We start from the raw sequence: 20,761 nt of genomic DNA, 5'->3' as shown, positions 1-20,761 counted from the left end.
AACCCCGGAAACCCGACATGCTGTGAGAAGTTGGACATGCTAGGAGATGTAGCCGATATATTTCAAAGAATTTCGGTAGGGTAAGTGAATCCAGTTCTATAATTGTTTAAAGGCATTTTTGAAATAAAATATATTTTGGTGCATGCAAAGGAGGTATTACCATGTATGTTAGAAAGATCCTGGTTATTAATATTCAGGATTTATAGAAATATGGCTATTTAAAGTCGACGATGCAGGGATTTGTCCAATATTCAGCACTTTATTTACAAATTTCTTTAAAGGTATGCCAGTGAAAAAGTTTTTTCACCCACAATTATATTAACCAATGTCCCCGAGTAACATATCCGCCAGGGTTTCTTAAAAAAGTTCGTATTGGTGGATAAAAAAATCGACTTTACATACAACGTGTTGATGAAAAAATGATATGACATGGTGCTGTACAAAGATGTCGAGATATGACATGTGTGAAGTTCATTTATAAACCTAAAAGCTCACTATTACAGCTGATTTATGCCCACTCTGACGCATTGTAGATCATTTTCATTGAACTTTGAGGTTTTATAATGATATCCGCTCTAAAGCTAAGTTAATTTCCAGCTAATTTGTATCTTTTTTTATTGTTTGAAAATCATTGTAAATGTAAAGCAATTGATTCATACAGGTAAAACTATACGTCCGGTAGGCAATCTAAACATTTATAATAATATTTAGACAAGATCATTGTGAATTTACAACAAAACACACAAATCCAGTATGCTTTCTTCCGACTTAATACAACTCATCATTTTTCAAAACTATTCCTCTGTTGTTCTTTTCTTTTCTCTCAAAAAAAAATAATATATATATAATAGCATATCTTGTATAACATGTTTGAACTGTATTGCTTTATACAATCACTGTGTTGTATGATCATATACATGTTTACATTATATGTATGATATTGAATAAAAAAAAAAAATGTTGAAAAACAAAAAAAAAAAAAAAAAAAAATTTTTTGCCTATAGTCCCTATTCAGCTCGATTGGTCAGTGTCGGCTCGGGTACTACTTACAAGTACCTCGGGTATTCTTAAATATACTTACATGTACCCCGGGTACGGTAAATGCATGTTATCTATGCAAATACACATAAGAAGGAGTCGTGGATTGGTTTTTGAAAATAAATGTTTACATTTTGCATATATCACTACCAAAAAGAACGAAAAGAAGCATACATTTACACGCGCGCATTGTCGGAGATGTTTGCAAAGCTGTCAACTTGACATCATGTATAACAGATCCAAATTTAGTTTACAATTATGAAAGTATACCGCCCATAGTTGGAACTATAGGCACATAATATTATTATCAATGTTTAGTTTGCCTACCGGACGTATATTTTTACTTGTATGAATCAATTGCTTTACATTTACAATGATTTTCAAACAATAAAAAAAAGATACAAATTAGCTGGAAATTAACTTAGCTTCAGAGCGGATATCACTATAAGACCTCAAAGTTCAATGAAAATGATCTACAATGCGTCAGAGTGGGAATAAATCAGCTGTAATAGTTAGCTTTTAAGCTAACTTCAGGTTGAACTTCATACATGTCATATCTCGACATCTTTGTACAGCACCATGTCATATCATTTTTTCATCAACACGTTTTATGTAAAGTCGAATTTTTCCACCAATACAATATTTTTTAAGAAACCCTGGCGGATATGTTACTCGGGGACATTGGTTAATATTATTGTCGGTGAAAAAACTTTTTCACTGGAATACCTTTAAAGAAATTTGTAAATAAAGTGCTAAATATGGGACAAATCCCTGCATCGTCGACTTTAAATAGCCATATTTCAATAAATCCTGAATATTTATATGCAGGATTTTTCTAACATACATGATAATACCTCCTTTGATGCACCAAAATATATTTTATTTCAAAAATGCCTTTAAACAATTATAGAACTGGATTTACTTACCCTACCGAAATTCTTTGAAATATATCGGCTACATCTCCTAGCATGTCCAACTTTTCACAGCATGTCGGGTTTCCGGGGGTGTACAAGATACAGGTAGAATTATATTAAAACTTTATTATTGTCTCATTTGTATACATACATACCTAATTATACATATACACATACAAATATTCACATAAAACATGCATACGATCATTCTATTGAAGAATTTTAAGAGACACACCTATTCAAGATTACATAACTTTAAGACTAATAACACATTTACACAAAGTATTAAAAGTTAGGTGACCATCGCTACTCATTAAATAAAAACTGCTATAGGACTGATGAATTTGTAAAAAAAACCTGAGAGTTGTAAATCGCGGTTTAATGCGCGTAAAACAAAAAACTTTATAAAATACCGAATATATTCCAAGATCAGATCTTGGGTGAACTGATTTGCAATGATTAACTAAGTGCAAATAAAAGTACATATGATTAAAGAAAGTACAATGTCAAATAAAAGTACATTTATGTAAGAGTACATATGATTAAAGAAAATACAATGTCATTAGTGACACAGGAATAAAATACGACGTTGTAGAATGTTAAAACAGGTGTGAATGTCTATTTACATATTAAAGGACCCTCGTCTATTTTCAGAACGGATTTTCCAAAAGAGTCGTTTAATCCGATGTTGAGTGTATTATTAATATTTAATTATTATGCTTTATATGACTGCATTTTTTATTATTTTATTGATTCGGTTGAAAAAGCTTGTAATTGTCATTTATATTTCATTCCTCATCTGAGAATTAGCAACTTAATATGCTTTTAAAATACTGGTGCTATTGTTATGACAAGTACCAGTGTCAAACAAGTTTTGCAGAGTTCTACACTTGTGAATAAAAAAAAATTAAGGTGATTACACGTGTGAACTCCTTTTATAACGCTTAAAACGTGCATAGTATTCCATGGGCTTGATTTATGATTTAACGCTTCGATTGTTTCCTACAATCTATCACAATAGTTATTTGGTATTTGTTAATAGTAAAGTATCTCTTAATACATATTGCTAGTTTATTCGAACGTAAGCCGATCCACAATCATCTCTCAAACCATTAATGTGCAATATAATTATAGATATCTTAAGATCAAGATGCGCATTCTTCCATTTCAATCGGATTACAGGACGGCTGCATTTAAAATCAAGAATGATGCGTTTATTTACACACCATTACGTGCTTGTAATCGATAGTCTTGATCCGTTGGGGTTAAGTATGTGCGCGTTTGGAGAACTGCCGACCTTTCTTAAGGGAACACGCATGGATGAGCACGCATGGATGAGCACACATGTTTCAAGTTGTATCTTAAAGTCACACATTAATAACGCGTAAACACAGTGTTCTTTAATATTTCCAAATTTTCAGCAATGAAGCAAAAGTTATGTAAATGTTTTTAAAAGTTTATTAAAAAAACGATGTATATGCACTCGGCCTTGCGCTCAAAAACGAGGGGAAAATAAAAACTGGGACGAAGTACAGGGAAGTGATGTAATTGTACGCAAGAATTCAACATGATTTAAATTGGGGTCTCCATTGTGAAAAGGCCATTTCACACGATTTTTATAATCGACATTTCAAAAGGGTTCCTTCTTTCTTATCTCAGCCAAAATTTAACGCAATACATGCACTTACCGATACAAATTAGTGTAAAGGATTGCAATAAAAAATATACAGAAATACACTAAGGAACGCAAATGCAGTTTTGCGAGACACGATTATATAAAGTATATATAAGTTAAGTTTAATATGATTTCTTAATCGTGGATGTGTAAACCTTTCATGAAAGAGACGTTTTGTAATCATCCATTCTTTATTTGAACAAACAGATGGGGGGTTTTCCTGGCAAGTGCTTTTGTAAATGCACATGACTTAATTGCTAATGTTAAAGTGTAAATCTTGATCATTAAAATGGAAAAAAGTAAAGAAATATGTTTAAATACATCTTTCGACACCATTTTCGAATTGATAATTACGCATATCTAGCGTTAAATGCAAATAGTTCATACACTATTGTTTTGGGTACTGTGGGTGTAGTGCACCATTATTTTGTTGCAACGGTAATATGACATATTGATATATAATATCCCCGGAAGACTGTTGGACTAACCTCTTATTGGGATCTTGGTCTCACTGTTTGACAATTGATTAATTGACATTAAATGACCACGCTGCACAGTGAAGGTTTTCTCCCCTTCTGATGAATTTGAAGATTCACTTTTATTATTCGAATACTGCAAAAGCTTGATTTGTGTTTTGTGCTTGCGGTAACTTGTAACTCTGTATGTATGATGTTCAATATGTAGTCTTTAGAGGGCGCAAGAGGTAGTGTAACGTCTTGACAATTTAAGCCATTGTTATCGTTGGTATTGGCTTCATTATTTGTTAAACGATATCAAATAGTAGTCAAAATATATACAATTTATACAAATACTTTAATTTCTTTATTGGAATATCAAATACATTAACAATATGTGAGACACAATCTGTTCGTTAAGAAATACAGCTCTCTTTTTGAAGTTTCAGCTTCACAAATATGTTGGCAAGCGCTTTCAAAAAACCTGAGTTTTGGCATATCTCCGAAGAAATCTAACAAACACTAAATAACTTGATATGGTTTGAACGCGTCCAAGATTCGTCCAAGAATCGCCTGGGACGACCTTTACGCAATGTATGATTATCATCATACATTACAGTTATGCAGGCATTCATATTTTGTGGTTTGATGAATTTGCATTTCTAAATCCATTTGCAACGGGATAGAATTACATTATTGTATTTCTGTTTCTTTTTAATTTCCACAAAAATAATTGCAAATGAAAGATGTTTGATGGTTTTAGTGTTTGTAAGATGGATAATACAAGGTGACATTAATGGTTCATTAGTAAACAATCTGGAAATTGGTTTTAAATGCATCAGGCTTAGGTTTCGAGCATATTTAGCAAATGACATGAACTTTCCAACAGAGAGATTCAAATTGAACTTAATGTATTCCAATTCTACAAGCATATTTGACATTGGATATTGAATACATAACGGTTTTAGCTGGGGGAGGGGGGTGGTTGAAAAAATCTCATTTTACATCATCGATTATTAGCATATTGTCATATGATAAGTCGCGGCAAATACAAACGTTGTGCTTGTACCTGCTGTTTGAACTGTTTCCTTTGTATATCACCGTGCTTTATATATTTCCTGCTTTGAGTCTTACTATTTGCCAGTGAAATGTAAATACAAACGAAATTGTTTTGCTTAATTTAAAATGTGATGATATGAAATTAATGTTAATACACACTTAAATGTTTAGTTTATAACTTTGGGCTAAGCGGGAGGTTCTGTGCTTCTTAGAACCGGTTTAGGCACCGAATATTTTAATTTATATTGTTAATGCCATTTTTTTCATATGCCATGTAAGTTAAGAGCTATGTGCTTAGTGTGATGTTTGGAGCTCCGTTCAACAGCTTTATAGCTTTGTTTTAACCGACGCAAGGCGTAACCCCATTTGTGTTAATTTTTTGGAATTTCTCATTATCGTTTTGCATTTGATTGTCATGGCGTTTACTTGTGTTTTGGGGAATTAAACGAACGCTTATTTGTTTAAAGAACATGAACGATTGTCTTTACGATCCAACATCAGTAATAAAAGAGCTATTACATATCCATTAAAACTATTTACTTTGCAACTGAGTTAACTCTGCTCTTATAGTCTGGACATTTAGGCATGTAATGGATGTTTGCTCAATCTACAATACACGAAATGGAAAAAATAATGACTCATTGAGATTGCCGATTTATCATTAATCATAATGTTAATAACCTCGACACTATAGCGTTTGTTGTGTGAGTAGGCATAATGCTCCATTAACTCATATGATCAGTTTATTGCCTTTAAAAGATGTGATAATATTGGTAACACTAATTTTTTTTTAATGTGGTATCGTTGACAATTTACACATTTAAAAATCGATCTAATTTTCAGCACACAAATCTCCACTAACGCTTAGTACAGGAAAACTATTCATTGATTTTATATCAATATCACAAACTGATTGCAGTTAGCTGGAAAAAAAAATAAGTAAATGAAAGAACAGTTTACTGTTGGCGTCATTCGAAAATGGGCTTTATGCCATATGCGGCTGATGTAGTTAGCCTGTCCGCTAATGAGACCGCGCGACTTTATATCGGACAAGGTAGCACTCGACCAAACTTCACAACTGCGCTGGCTGGTTTTAACCTTCGCTTGTCGCATATTGCATAAGATCCATTTTCGCTTGACGCGGGTCAGTTAGTTTTATCTATCGACAGGAGCATTAACCAGTTTGTGAAATCCTTATGCACACTTTAATTAAGGCCACTTGGACATGAGCAAAAGTATGCATAAAGAAAACATTATTCAGTATGAATGCATATGTATGGACATGCAAGTGTTAGTACCATTGATTAACTGAACGATTATAAATAGTATTACAATGATCTTGATGCAATGTGATTCGAACTTATGAAGCGCAGTATTGTATTATAACAGCAAGCTATAGTATTGGCCTATGGTATTTGATAAAATAGGTAAAACACAAAAACAAAATAGACACAACAGCATTATTCACATCTTCTTTTTCGGTAGCGATCGTTTTTAATGTGTGCACAATGCAAAACAAGAAACATGAAACTGAAGGGGAAAAAATGCCAAAATTCCTGTTATCATTCGCTTGTATTCTATTAAAATTAATCATTTCTAGACTATCAAATCAAGGACCATACATTCAACACAATATACAAGCATACAAACATGAATGAAGTTGATGTCAGCGCCTTGGAAAAACCAAATCAAAGGATTATGGGTATAAATCCATTTCAAATGTAAGCTCTTATCATTAACGGATGGGTCTATAAGTTCATAGAAGTAGGAATCGCACACCATTGGGCTGACTTTGAATCAATTTGTTCGAAGCCGGACAATTTTCCCTGTTTAAATGAAACCATCTGCTTTGTTTTCTAATATCTATAAAACATCTGCTTTGTTTTCTAATATCTATAAAAACAATTGTTGTCATTAATTAATAATTCAAATAAATACCACATAAAATGTGCTCTTCCCCCTGTGCATTGTACTCACAAAGGCACCAGCAATTACGAAAAATAGGTTTTTGTAACCAATAAACTATTACATATTAATGCCGGCTTTATCATTTGTATTTTTGTGTTAAAGTGTACTTTTCCTGTTTCAAAATGTTTGGACAATGGCAATTTACCACATCCTGTAAAACTGCGCTGTAACTATATATCTATATATACACGCTATTTAACAGTATATCTTTCTGCAGAATTTGTATGATTGTAGCGTTAGTATTTTCAGATTCTTATCTAATAGTCGCTGCGAAATCTTTCGATTCTCCATCTTTCTTATATATACTAAGCCTTTTCCGAAGTACTCTTCAATAGTTGAAAGTGACCAATGTTTTTAATTTTAATATTGGGTGGGCATGTATCATCTGCAATTTGTGACAATTAAACAAATTTCACCAATGTGGTTCAAAATAACATTATTGAAGTGGGTGTGGAGATTGGGGGCACATCATTCAATCAAAACCGTGGAGGTTTAATTGTATTTATTGACGCTGACCAATATAGCCATGACGGAAAAGACCTACACAAAACAATGACAATATTTTAAAAACAGAACAAAACAAACGATACTACGAAATATGAAATAAATGAACTTCTCATTAACTAAACTAATTCACACACATTTCATAATGCAATAATACACAATTTTCGTTAAATGAAAACTGTTTAACTCACCAGGTTAGAATAAGCAACGACTATGGGCTTGCGTCCACTAGACGGTCTTGGCAAATGCAAGCATGGTCAGTAATTGCATAATGAAATCAACAGGTTTATTTGAATGACCAATGAAAATCTTGCATTGGATCAATTCTAAATAACGATTGGACATGACCACAATTGCACGAGCTTTCATGGGTGAACGAACACTGGCGAGAGGACGAAATTCCCACAAAGAAGTAAATGAATGTTATGTAAAAAGAGAGATAAGAAATTTACCTTACTACACAGTTCCCCTCTTCTTCTAAATGTCTCCGGACATTTTTAAAAATAAGTCACTCAAAAAACATTTAAATTGAAAAATTGATCTTTTGAAAATGTTTAAGTAAAATGCAGCACATAGCATTTCAAATTGATTTTGAAGTTACACACTAAGTGTTAATTAATGAAAATACAAACACCAATCTATTAGTTGCAAAGATGACAATATTAACCTTGATATACATTTAAAATAATAAAACACAAAGATGCACATGTTTTCCTACTACAATCTTAATAGAAAACAAAGAATTATGTTGAGATAGTATTACTCAACTTTCTGCAATATGAGCAGTATGCAACTAAATTAAAATGGATTATTTCAACTTGTAAAAATACTAAGAAATATGACACACAGATTCGGAACAATTAACACCTTACGATCACACTAAACTTAAAACACATCTATATTGGTCTCAACATTTAACAAATAGATAAGCAAAAGTTCAAATAATATGCAAAGAAAACAATACAGCAATAACATATAGAATACAACATATGTCTCTGTAAAGAGACCTCACATTTAAGTAATATTTGCTTAATTACTCATTCACATATTTGGATTTATTACATCATCTTACAATGATGTTACCAAATAGAGTTTAACACGGTAATGATTAATGACAAACGAACATATCAATTAGTGAATTACTAGACAAATGCGTAACTTTGTACACATATGATAAAAACAAACATTGAAAACACATCAAAGAGAACACAATTAATGTTTCTGTAATGAGCTCTTAAACTGCAGTAATATTTGCATTATTACTGAACAAGAATATTTGGATTTATTAAATCATAGTTTGCACTGATGTTTACCGAACAACACAAAAAATGTATGTCGCTGAAAGCATGATTTGACATACTTACATCAGCCAACATTCACAAATGGCAATATGACCTCCCATATTAACAATTTTCAATAACACATTACCCATATATTCATTTCTGGCCATGAAACATACATACAAGAAACATGTAGAAAAGCCAAATTTGGTATTGATAGCACCTCAGAAAGTACATAAAAACACACTGACAAACACAAAACCTCACAACGCACAAATACCCTTAACAAATACACACATTAAAGGGGCCTTTTCACAGATTTTGGCATTTTTTAACTTATTTATTAAATGCTTTATATTGATAATTGTAAACATTGGATCGTAAAAGCTCCAGTAAAAAATCAAGAATAAAATTAAAAAAGGAAAAGAACATTGCCCGGAGCAGGTTTCGAACCAGTGACCCTGGAGTCCTGCCAGAGTCCTGAAGTAAAAACGCTTTATCCTACTGAGCTATTCCGCCGAGTACACATTCTTGACGTATTTTATACCTTATATAAGCAATCTTCGTAGTTTCACAAAATTTAACGACAAAAACAGAACTCTCCAAATTATTCAATCGTTTCGCGTTGCAACGCTTTATAATTTTTAGGTTTTAAAATCGTAAAAAGATGCATATAATGGCTATATTAGACCATGGTTAATGTTCAGTATTACTGTTTCCTCACAAATATCATAACTAACACGAAAATTTGCGAATCTGAAACAACTTTTTTCAATTTTGTCAATTTACCAAAGCGTGAAAAGATCCCTTTAAGGAATGAGCATTACCATTTTAAAATGTAAATAGCTCCAGGTAAAGAATATTTAAATTTAGCATGTGTCTTCAGATACAAACACTTTCATTTGTACCTGTTGGGGTCAAAGTGCAAATTAATCACATATCAAAAACCCCTGGGATCAATTTTTAACAACCGAAAGAAATCCAATCTGCCCAACTGACATGTGGCGATTAAATTGACAACATTTAACTCGGATACTCCACAATGAAATATCGCCCAGGGAATCAAACGATCCCCCCCCCCCAATTTCCGCTCAAGACACCAAGTGAAAGCAAATAACAAAAGCACTTTTACAGAGGATTACGTGAACTTCCTGGCAAATTTCGGCAGTAACAGTCTCAATGACATTTGCAGACCTAGCCGCGCCATGAACTTAACCACAGTGAAGATAAATGACTACTTTGAAGTACTCCGTGGTTTAAGACTGTATACCGGAAATAATGCAACGCAAAGTTGTAAATTTAGCTCATGAAGGTCACCAGGGTCGAGTGAGAGTTTAAATGAATTTCACCATTACCATTCACAAATCTAGAAACTAGACTGTTTGACAGATATAACTATAGGGGAAATGTCTAAATCACAAAGATATGTTGATATGTACCAATATTACACATAAAATCAACATTTGTAAAGTGTTAAACCAAAAACCTTAATTCCAAAACAATATCATGATTTTAAATAAGCTAATAATTCTCATGAACAACTAATTGATAATTCGATAAAGCGTATAAGCTCTAATGGAAATGTACGACTACGTTTCATGTCAAGATTAAAACAAATAATTTCTGCAAAAACTTTATAATTGTCAAATTATTACAACACTAAACATATTTATAATTTTACTACTTTTTAAAGGAAATAAAAGAAGTCAATACCACAAATTAACTACAGCATGTGGATTCTAATTTGTAATTTAACCATAAGGCAAATGAATGAAACCTAGCGGTCACGAACACATATTACATAACTATTATTAACCGTGAACTGAAAATTATTTACAAAATTGAACTTCGCTACAAACGTTTCTTATATACTTACAGAAAATTATCATGTTTAAAATTAAAACAATATTTCCAAAGACTGCGATAACACCGAACTGAAATACAGGACGTTTTTGCGTACGCATTGTTTACATTTGATACCGAAGGAACTATTTTTGTGCACATACGCATACGTAATAAGTAGTGCGCCATAAATATTTAAATAAAAGTAGTTGATACAATAGACTTACTTGGTCAGTCCAACCGCACATGTTTAAGGGAACAAATGTACATTAACACATCCACAAAGAAAACGCCTACAGAGCACAGTTACATGAATTACTCGTGAAGAGATTCACAATAAAAAGTACAAAAGTCACGTGGTGTAAACAAAACGTCATATAAACACTGAAAAACACGTGGATTTCTCTTACGAGAAAGTGCATAATTGATACACAATTCAGCTGTCCTTTCCGAAAGTACTGCGGGTCCTGTGAAACGGTCCTAGGAGCTGGACGGAAGTCAATACGCCTCTTTGGGGTTGTCGTACTCCCTAATCCAGCACCGCTCCGACAGCGTGGGCCCGTCCTCAACGAACGTGGTACCAACCTCGCCGCCCTCCGGAAGCCTGGTCCAGCCGCCAACCCTGTCCTTCCGTCGCACGTCTGCCCCACGTTGGGCGCCATTTGAAGTGGGTGTGGAGATTGGGGGCACATCATTCAATCAAAGCCGTGGAGGTTTAATTGTATTTATTGACGCTGACCAATATAGCCATGACGGAAAAGACCTACACAAAACATTTACAATATTTTACAAACAGAACAAAATAAACGATACTACGAAATAAGTATTAAATGAACTTCACATTAATTAAACTAATTCACACACATTTCATAATGCAATAATACATAATTTTCGTTAAATGAAAACTTTTTAACTCACCAGGTTGGAATAAACAACGACTATGGCCTTGCGTCTACTAGACGGTCTTGGCAAATGCAAGCGTGGTCAGTAATTTCATAATGAAATCAACAGGTACATTTGAATTACCAATGAAAATCTTGCATCGGATCAATTCTAAATAACGATTGGACATGACCACAATTGCACGAGCTTTCATGGGTGAACGAACACTGGCGAGAGGACGAAATTCCCACAAAGAAGTAAATGAATGTTATGTAAAAAGGGAGATAAGAAATTTACCTTACTACATTAAACAATGTACAAATTAATGTCATCGAGATATCGAGAACCTGAATGTGTGTAAAACTCAAGTAGGTACCATGACAATGTATGATCCTAGAATTATAAACTTACAAATCGTTGTGATAGATTCTCATAATGACGTTCACGTTTTAAGTGTTAATTCTTGTACAACATACAGTAATGACTAAACATAAACACAGACAGTAAAAAGGAAATAATCATAAATAACTCTTATTAAAAGCGAACGAAAATGTATTCGGAAAGTAAAAAGAAAAAAGTACATACCTAAACGTATGGATAAAGTGAGAGCTAGGTAACTCGGGAACATGATTTTAATAATTATCTCGATTGTAAATTGTATAAGGTAGACACGTAAACGTTTATATTTAAGTGTAATCTGTTAAATTGTATTATAATAGTTGTATTGGTTTATTATTAAATAAACAGATACTTAACATAAACCACATTGATCCATACTTTATCTAAAAGCCTATATATGTTCTAAAAAATCAAGAATAACTGCATGTCTTAATACTTATTATACACATACACCTGTATTCATTTCAGGGTAATTTTGGCTGCCGTTACGTATTTAGTTCTAAGAAGAGTTCGTTGCACGATTTATGTATGTCGTACATTTATTACAACAGCTATATGTAATCCGTAAGTATATAACGGGAAAATAAAACTACTACTATTTGAGTGGCCAATGGGCCTTTAATATTTATTGTGATGTAACACAACTTCGTTGCGTTATGAAAGATTCACATCGAGGAAGCGTTTTTTCGAATGCATATATTGATGGATTTAAAACTAACTTGACACTAATGTAAACCTTCATAAGACAACGTGTCGCATGTATTACTTGTCTCCCGTCTACAAAGTTCAAGATTACACCTAAAGGTAAAAGGCCATATAAGGCCATTAAACAGCTAGTACGCTTTAAAAGATCTCATTAAATGGAGCGTTAAGACTTACATACACCATGTACTAGTATACAATATGTAATTGAATTCAAACGATTAGGATAAACATTTACAGCGTACTGCCGAAAAAGAACTAATTTAAGTTGTGTAAGTGTTAGCATTTAATAATAACTCAAATGGAGTTGTGTCTTAAAACAAACGGCTGACATGAAAACATTCGAAACTGATTTGATGCGTAAATAAAGTTAGTGGACCCATTATTTTAACACGAGTTAATTGATACAATTTATAAATAGTTATCCGTCTAGACTTGGGGTAGAAGCATTGTTTTTGCAAAAGGAAAAATATGTATTTCTATATATCATTTTTCCAAATAAACTGCATTTTTCTTTCACTTGCACTTTAATAATTCAAAAATATTATTGTGTATTAAGCTTGCGTTTATGGTTTTAAACTTAAACAGCATCTAAGGCGCGCTTTCGTATGCCGCGGCAGTTATATCAACCTATTATACATACCGAATATAAATGAATAGGAATTAAAGATAAATACATGTTCGGAATGGTTCGTTCTAAGCAAATGCAAAACATAAATCTTAGTAAAATAAATCTCAAATATTGGTTGTGTGGTAATTTATATGGATCACACACAAGCAGAAAACACTGTTTCTATTGAATGTATTGCCTGGGTTTACGGGCGCATAACATCAAAAAGTGTAAGATAGACAAAACAAACTGATGCATAGCATCAGGAACACTCCTGTTTTATTTTGATACTAAGACAACTTACAGACACAAATTAAACATGAACAATAAAATTATTCATAATTTTGCAAAGTTCAATGCGCAAAGTTCTGCAAGAAATTGCGCGACACTCACACACATAACTTCTTGCACTTTTACATAGTATAAACAAGACTTCGATAAAGTTTCGGTTAGATACACCGTCAACTGTTTGTGTCTTACAGTACTACAGTACACATGTACTATGATTAAGGTATTCGAATTTGGCATTTATTTAATGGCACATTACTCTGAAAACAAAATCGAGCCACACACACATAAACATCGTATTGAACTTCTTTATAGTATTTAAATGTATATGTATAGTTCAATGTTGATATGCAGAAAACTGTTAGACTAGTGTCCGACCCGAATTTCCCATGTGTAATGATGTCAGAATCTAAAATGTGCTAAGTTCAAGTACACATAAAATTCTGCAAAAACGTATCGTGATATAAACTAACATAACTTCTAGCCATGCTGCATCTTAATAGGCAGAAAACTGAGAAAAACGTGTGCGACACAAAGCACATGTGCACAGACCAATCGACCGACAAACCGACTGACAACAGATTTAACAGACCGACCAAACGTCCTACCAACAGAGTAATGCCAGTAAAACCCCGCTCAATTTCGTTTCTGTGGGTATACAAAGTTCATAATATACAGAGGAGTCTTTATGATGGCAGTAATTGCTATTTAGTTGCCAATCACACACATTGTTCATGGCAATATGGTGTAGAACTAAGTTTGTTTTAAGTTTGTATTATGAATCATGATTTAAATTACTGGTAATATGTGTATTCTATGCCAAAACTTCATTTGTGCAAGTTTAATTTTACCAATTATCCGTATACAATTCTTACAAAGATTTGTTGCACGATGGATACGTTCGTGTAAATTCGTAACGTTATAAGCAAATGTGGCACACGTGGCATGCCTCCAGACAGATGGGTGAGGAGTCTAATGTATATCCTCGTTAATTAATAGCATATTAAATGCAGAGATTTTAGTGTAATGTACAAGGTATTGAAGGTTATGCTGCTAAACTGAATAAAACATGTGGAACTTTTAAATGTACTCAATAAAATTAAAGATTTTAATGTTTAAGCTTTAACGTGATCAATTAAATTGAAATGTAAGGAAGTAAACACTTTTTTCATATATAGATACGTTGAGAAACAATTTTCAGTCCAGTGTTATCTTTGTTCGACAATTATAAGATATAACATAATGTGAATTTAAGCAAATTTATTTCCTTTCGTTCAAATATTATTATTGTGAAAATCATTTATATATAATTATATAATAAATATATATGTATATAAATAAGAATAAAAATATGGATACATGTTACTTGATTGCCACTGTTATTTGTGCTTGCGAAGCTCGCGAAAGATAGTTATTCTTGGCAAATGCATTTAACAAAGGCCCGTGTTTTGGCATAATTGCGGAAAAGCGTAACAAACACCAAATAACTGGATCTGGTTTTACCATGTTAATTAGCTTACTCTCAGTTTTCAAAACCGGATCTTTATTCACATATGCGGTAAGTGGAATGTTTTAAAAAAACTAACACTGCTTATCTTCAGTATATAAGCTTATCATCTGATCTTATATCAGTTCAGGTCGTTTATTGTCACAGTACTGTTTTTCTGATCTGTGCGATTATATCAAATTACCATATGACAATAAACTGTATGTCTTTCTCGAGTTTATGAAACTGGGATCAACGACAATTAAAAGTAAACGCAAACAAATGACCATACATATTCAAAGATTTCTGAATCTCGTGTCATTGTGTAACATTGCACCTCAAAGCTTGTGTGACAGTTACAATGTGTATATTTCTATGACAAATTTTATATAGGAATTGGCCATCTTTCTAAAAAAAATCACATGATGTTCACGCGATCATTTTGCAAGGAGTACTATTATGTTGAGACTTATGCATTGAACCATTCCAATGCGGTAACCGAATTATGAGTTGTAAACCCATGATACTTTGCATTAAACCAATGCAGTGACTCAATATTGGGTTTAAATCAGTTGCGCTTTAAATTGAACCGTTCTAAAACGGTGATTCAAATTAAATGTTTTATTTTTAGTGCCATATTATATGAATAGTTATGCAGTGTGAGTAATATTGTAAATGTAATAGGTCACTAAAATATTAGTCTAATTGAGGGTAACTTTTGATATTATTGATTATTTATATTTACTTGAGGAATGATACAATTTTACAAAATGTTTTCAGCAAATAATGTCTTGTGTCTACCTACAAGTGTTTTATTTTAAGCACATCATATATTTTCCCAATATAATGATGTTTTAAATGCACAAACGTTTCATTACCTTCTGCTTTACCAATCAAACTGACATATGTGTATACATGCAATTTGTTTATCCTTCATGTACTATGTCAAGTTTGTACAATCACAAATAATATCATATGTATAGTATATATATATATATATATATATATATATATATATATTATATATATATATATATTATATATATATATATATATACATACATATATATATATATATATATATATATATATATATATATATATATATATATATAGATATATATATATATATAATATATATATATATATATATATATATATATATATATATGTACATACATATATATAGAATGTTAATCTTTAACCGTTATCTTACGAAAATTACTTATGTTTCATAATTTATTGACACTTTCGAAGTAATAACATTTCTTACACGCGTTTATACTTAAAACAATAGGACAGCAGGTTGTGGAAAGAACCGCAAGATTTGTGGAATCCTTTAAATGAAATCTGTTGAGGAACACAGTACTTAACTGCCTTGTGCCACATACGTCCAAATAATATCAGCGTCAGAATTACCTCTAACGTTTATGGACGTTCACGTTTTAGAATGTATATATGACGTTGGTTGTAAAATCCGTTACGGTATTATACGGCCGAGTAAGCGGACTACTTGTGGGGTATGTACCTGTGATGTTAACGTTTTATTTTGTATTCAGGTTCGTTATATCGCATATTTGCGTTATTGCGAGCAAAAATACAACAAAACACAATCAGCTTGTTTGATACAAACTATCAAAACACGACTGGCATATCTCCAATGCATGTTATATGTTATAAGTAAATGCATTTTATATATATATATAGGAAACACATTTTTATTTTTACCAGATCGATTTAAATAAAGTATTTTTCAAAAGATCTTAAAATATTTTATATTGGCAGATAAATGGAAACTAACGTTGCGATCGTTTATACAAGAAACCGACTTAATTCAAATACGTAACAAGTGGACGTCCGAAAACATAATTTACATAGACTTTCGGCGCATGACGATTCTGTATAAATATTACTGAATAACGTTTACCTTCATGTAAGTATTGTAAAAATATGGCATATTTTACTAAGTAGTTAAATAATGTAGATTAGTTGCAAATGTTTCGCTCTAACGAAGAGACTGAACCTTAATGGATTAATGTGTATTCCGTACCATCTACCATGGTTATTGATAGCACATACGTCTCGTAAATGTGCTCTTAATAGATAAATGATGTTCTAAATCACGTGTACACTAGCATACGAAACGGATATCAAAGAGGATTCTTCTAGAAGTAAGAAAATTATTGAAAAGATTTAATTTTGAAATATTTCTTTTGATGGGAGTGTTTTTTGAGTCGTCAGACATCTTGTTTGCATAGACTGGTTGCAATCATAATGGGATATTTCTTGCAGACATTGAATGAATGAGAATACGAGAATACCTATTATATGTTAATGATCCATGAACTGACTTTAACGGTAAACGGTGGTTGTGAGAATTTACACTATGAAATCGCAATAGCGTTTTCCTGAGGTTCACTATTCAGAATTGTTCTTTGTCGGATATACCTTCTGACTGGTAAGATGTGTTTCTTTTATATAACTTGGCTTTGTTTCTTATTTTCTGTATATTTAAAAAGGATAAAAACTGGTTTTGTTTTACTTTTTTAAGGACGAATTTTTGTAAACGCTTTGATTGGGTAAAATGATGTAAATAGCAACATTACCTGTGATGTTTCAGCGGTATGCAATTGTGTAAGGGAACCCCGATGTGATGACAACTTTTATCATCTTCATTTCATTAAATATATGCGTGCTCGTTGCGAATACGAATCTTTACTGCATATATAACCATAAATTAATTGTCCTGTAAACTAATTTACGTACCCTCGACCCTTAAACACCTTTTGGCGTGAAAAATGAAGTTTATTTAACGGGAAAAATTTTCGCAAAACAAAAGGATATAAGTATAATACATATTCTGTGAGTTGTCTTTTGTCCTATCACAAGGCATGCAAAAGTTAACGAAATGCTTTATCTACGCTCTATCGATCTATATAGCGACCATGTCCTTTGTAAATTTGCAATTGTGATGATTTCCGCGTCAGCTTTGTAAGTTTATTGAGTGTTTTTGTTTTGTTTGTTTACACAATGAAACATAGTAAGATGGAAAGATACATAACAATACATAAAGATATATGATGCACATAATGTAGATAATTTTGATTGTACGTTATTGTTTGAAATTTATTTTGATAAAACAATTAATTATACCATTAATACTTCAGCTTCACGAGTACGAGTGAATAATTTTAAAGCGCGTGTGGTTTATATTAAGCACATTAACCATTTGCCAGTATAAAACACAATACAGCATAAGACGCAGCACTAAAACGCTTGAAAAACACAGTCACATGTCTTATTTCTTGAGTGAATTAATCCATTATGTTTTCTGATGTACAGAAGTACACTCAGGCTACCTTTTAACTCCACATTGACATGTTAACATCTCTCTTATTTGCATTACTAAGGCATTTATTCTAGGCATGAATATTAAACAGTAAGAAATTATCTTTAAGTTACTCTTTTATGTCGTCAAACACGTCTATTTGAGCAAATAGCTGTTTCATGTGAAGTCTTTTGCAGTAAATAATACATTTAATCACGTCGAAAAGAAAGTATGCTGCATAATTAGGGTAATGGCTAAATAACAATCCAAATGAATTATTTTGTAACTATTACATCTTGTCTTGATTTATACAATCCATGCAATTTTGCATGTTTATGGGTTTTTTTACTTTATATCAATATCAAAATAAAATTAAAAGACTGTGCAAACAGCAACTCATACGTAAAATCATATACAAACTGACTTTCAGCTGATAGATTTTGTTCAATATATATATATAAATACCTGTCGAATAGAACATGAGTAAATCGATCTGGCGGAGTCTATTTGGGTAGGTATTATGTAAAGTGGCCTCCATAAAGGTGTCGCTTCTAGACTAACATGAGCAGTGTGTCCTCACAAATATCGCTTCTAGACTTGTATACAGAATGTGTCCACATTCGTGTCGTTTCTAGACTAACATAAGGATGGTTTCTTTACAGATATCGCGTTTAGAATAACATAAGGAGTGTTTCCCCATATATATCGCCTCTAGACTAACATATGGAGTATGAACACACAGTTGTCGGTTCTAGACTAATATAAGGAATATGACCACAAACGTGTCTAGACTAACATACGGGGTGTGTCCATACACATATGTTGCTTCTAGATTTATAAAAGGAGTGTTTCCACAAATGTGTCGCTTCTAGATTAATATATGGAGTGTGCCCACAAAAGTGTCGCTTCTAGACTTACATACGGAGTGTGTCCACACAGGCGTCGCTTCTAGACTAATATAATGAGTTTGTCCAAACAGGTGTCGCTTTCTTGACGAATATACGAAGTGTGTTCACATAGATGTCGCGTATAGACTAATACAAGAAGTGTATCCAAACAGGTGTCGCTTTTAGAGAAATATACGTAGTGTGTCCACACAGGTGTCGCTTTTAGAGGAATATACATAGTGTGTCCACACAGGTGTCGCTTCAAGGCTCATACAAGAAGTGTGTCTGTTCGTGTGCCGCTTCCAGTCTAATATAAGAAGTGTGTTCCCACATCCGTTGCTTCAAAACTATGATAAGAATTTATTTTACATCCCCATAATTTGAATAGGTTAACAATAACATTCAAAATTAAAATGTAATACGACACGCAAGTTTATAATTAAGTTTATAATTATGTAAGTGCGCGAGATGTAAGACCCTGAGGATACCGAACAAGGCTTATAGTTTTTTATCCAAGACATGAAAAAACAAACAACAGATGCTGGCAAAAGAATTGAACTGGGATACGTGCCTTGACATTGATGTGAAGAATCGTAACAGATACCGCAAAACGAGTGTGATAGCAATAACCTTAAATCTCTATTTTCAAATCCCGTTTTACAGTGATAGACCCATCGGAATTTTATTGTGCTAAAGCTGCTGGTACTTTATAATAAAAATAACAAATGACCGTCTTTCTGACAACAACGGTTGCATTGAAGAATACAAACATCCCCCGTTATAAAAATATTTCTCATTGACCACGTTTTCTTTAAAGTCGTGTAGTTTGATGTATTCATATGATTACACACAATTCACTATACAAAATGCTGAAGTGTTGTTTTAATTTGATATGAAAGAAAGCAATCCGAAAACGAAGTCTGTTTTTTATTACAACACGTACGTGGATGCATGCATAATAAAGGTGTAAAGCTGCATGGCAGAGTATCCCTGTGTTATGACAAGCCGGTTTAGTTCCGTGTGGGTGCTAATATATAGTGTATGTGGCATGTATATTAATAACGTATATGTGATGACATTCTTAAACCATTTCATATAACTTTGGTGTATGTCAAGCTGTCGGAGATCATTTCACTAAAGCAAATGAGTTGCTAGGTTTATTGTATCGTTGTCTATACACTTTATAACTATATTTTCCAACGAATGTAACTAAAAGAACACAGCCCGCGAACGAACACACAGAAAGCCCGAAAAAAGGGTTTATTAAAATGTCTTATTTATGCTTACCTCAGTTTTGTAAGACTGGGGGCCCACATATGGCAAAGTGCTCGTGAAAACATGTATTATGGTTGTCGCATAAGTGCACGGATTGAAATTGAAACTCCCAAAATTTAAACAGGAGAGAAACAGATATCAGAATCGTTTATTTAAGACAAGCAGCAGA

The 20,761-nt window shown here is 32.6% G+C and overlaps 1 long non-coding RNA gene across 1 annotated transcript; it reads right to left on the bottom strand.

Moving 5' to 3' along the window:
* Positions 1-7,596: 7,596 nt before the first annotated feature.
* Positions 7,597-11,910, bottom strand: LOC127851645 (uncharacterized). The gene is made up of 2 exons (XR_008035864.1): positions 11,654-11,910; positions 7,597-11,498 (listed from the first exon to the last, which is right to left on the bottom strand). It is a non-coding gene; the product is annotated as an uncharacterized LOC127851645 (long non-coding RNA).
* Positions 11,911-20,761: the final 8,851 nt, after the last annotated feature.

The sequence above is a fragment of the Dreissena polymorpha genome, chromosome 11 (assembly GCF_020536995.1).
Source record: "Dreissena polymorpha isolate Duluth1 chromosome 11, UMN_Dpol_1.0, whole genome shotgun sequence".
In the NCBI taxonomy this organism is placed as follows: Eukaryota; Metazoa; Mollusca; class Bivalvia; order Myida; family Dreissenidae; genus Dreissena; species Dreissena polymorpha.
This window is presented reverse-complemented; position numbering and strand designations above follow the sequence as displayed.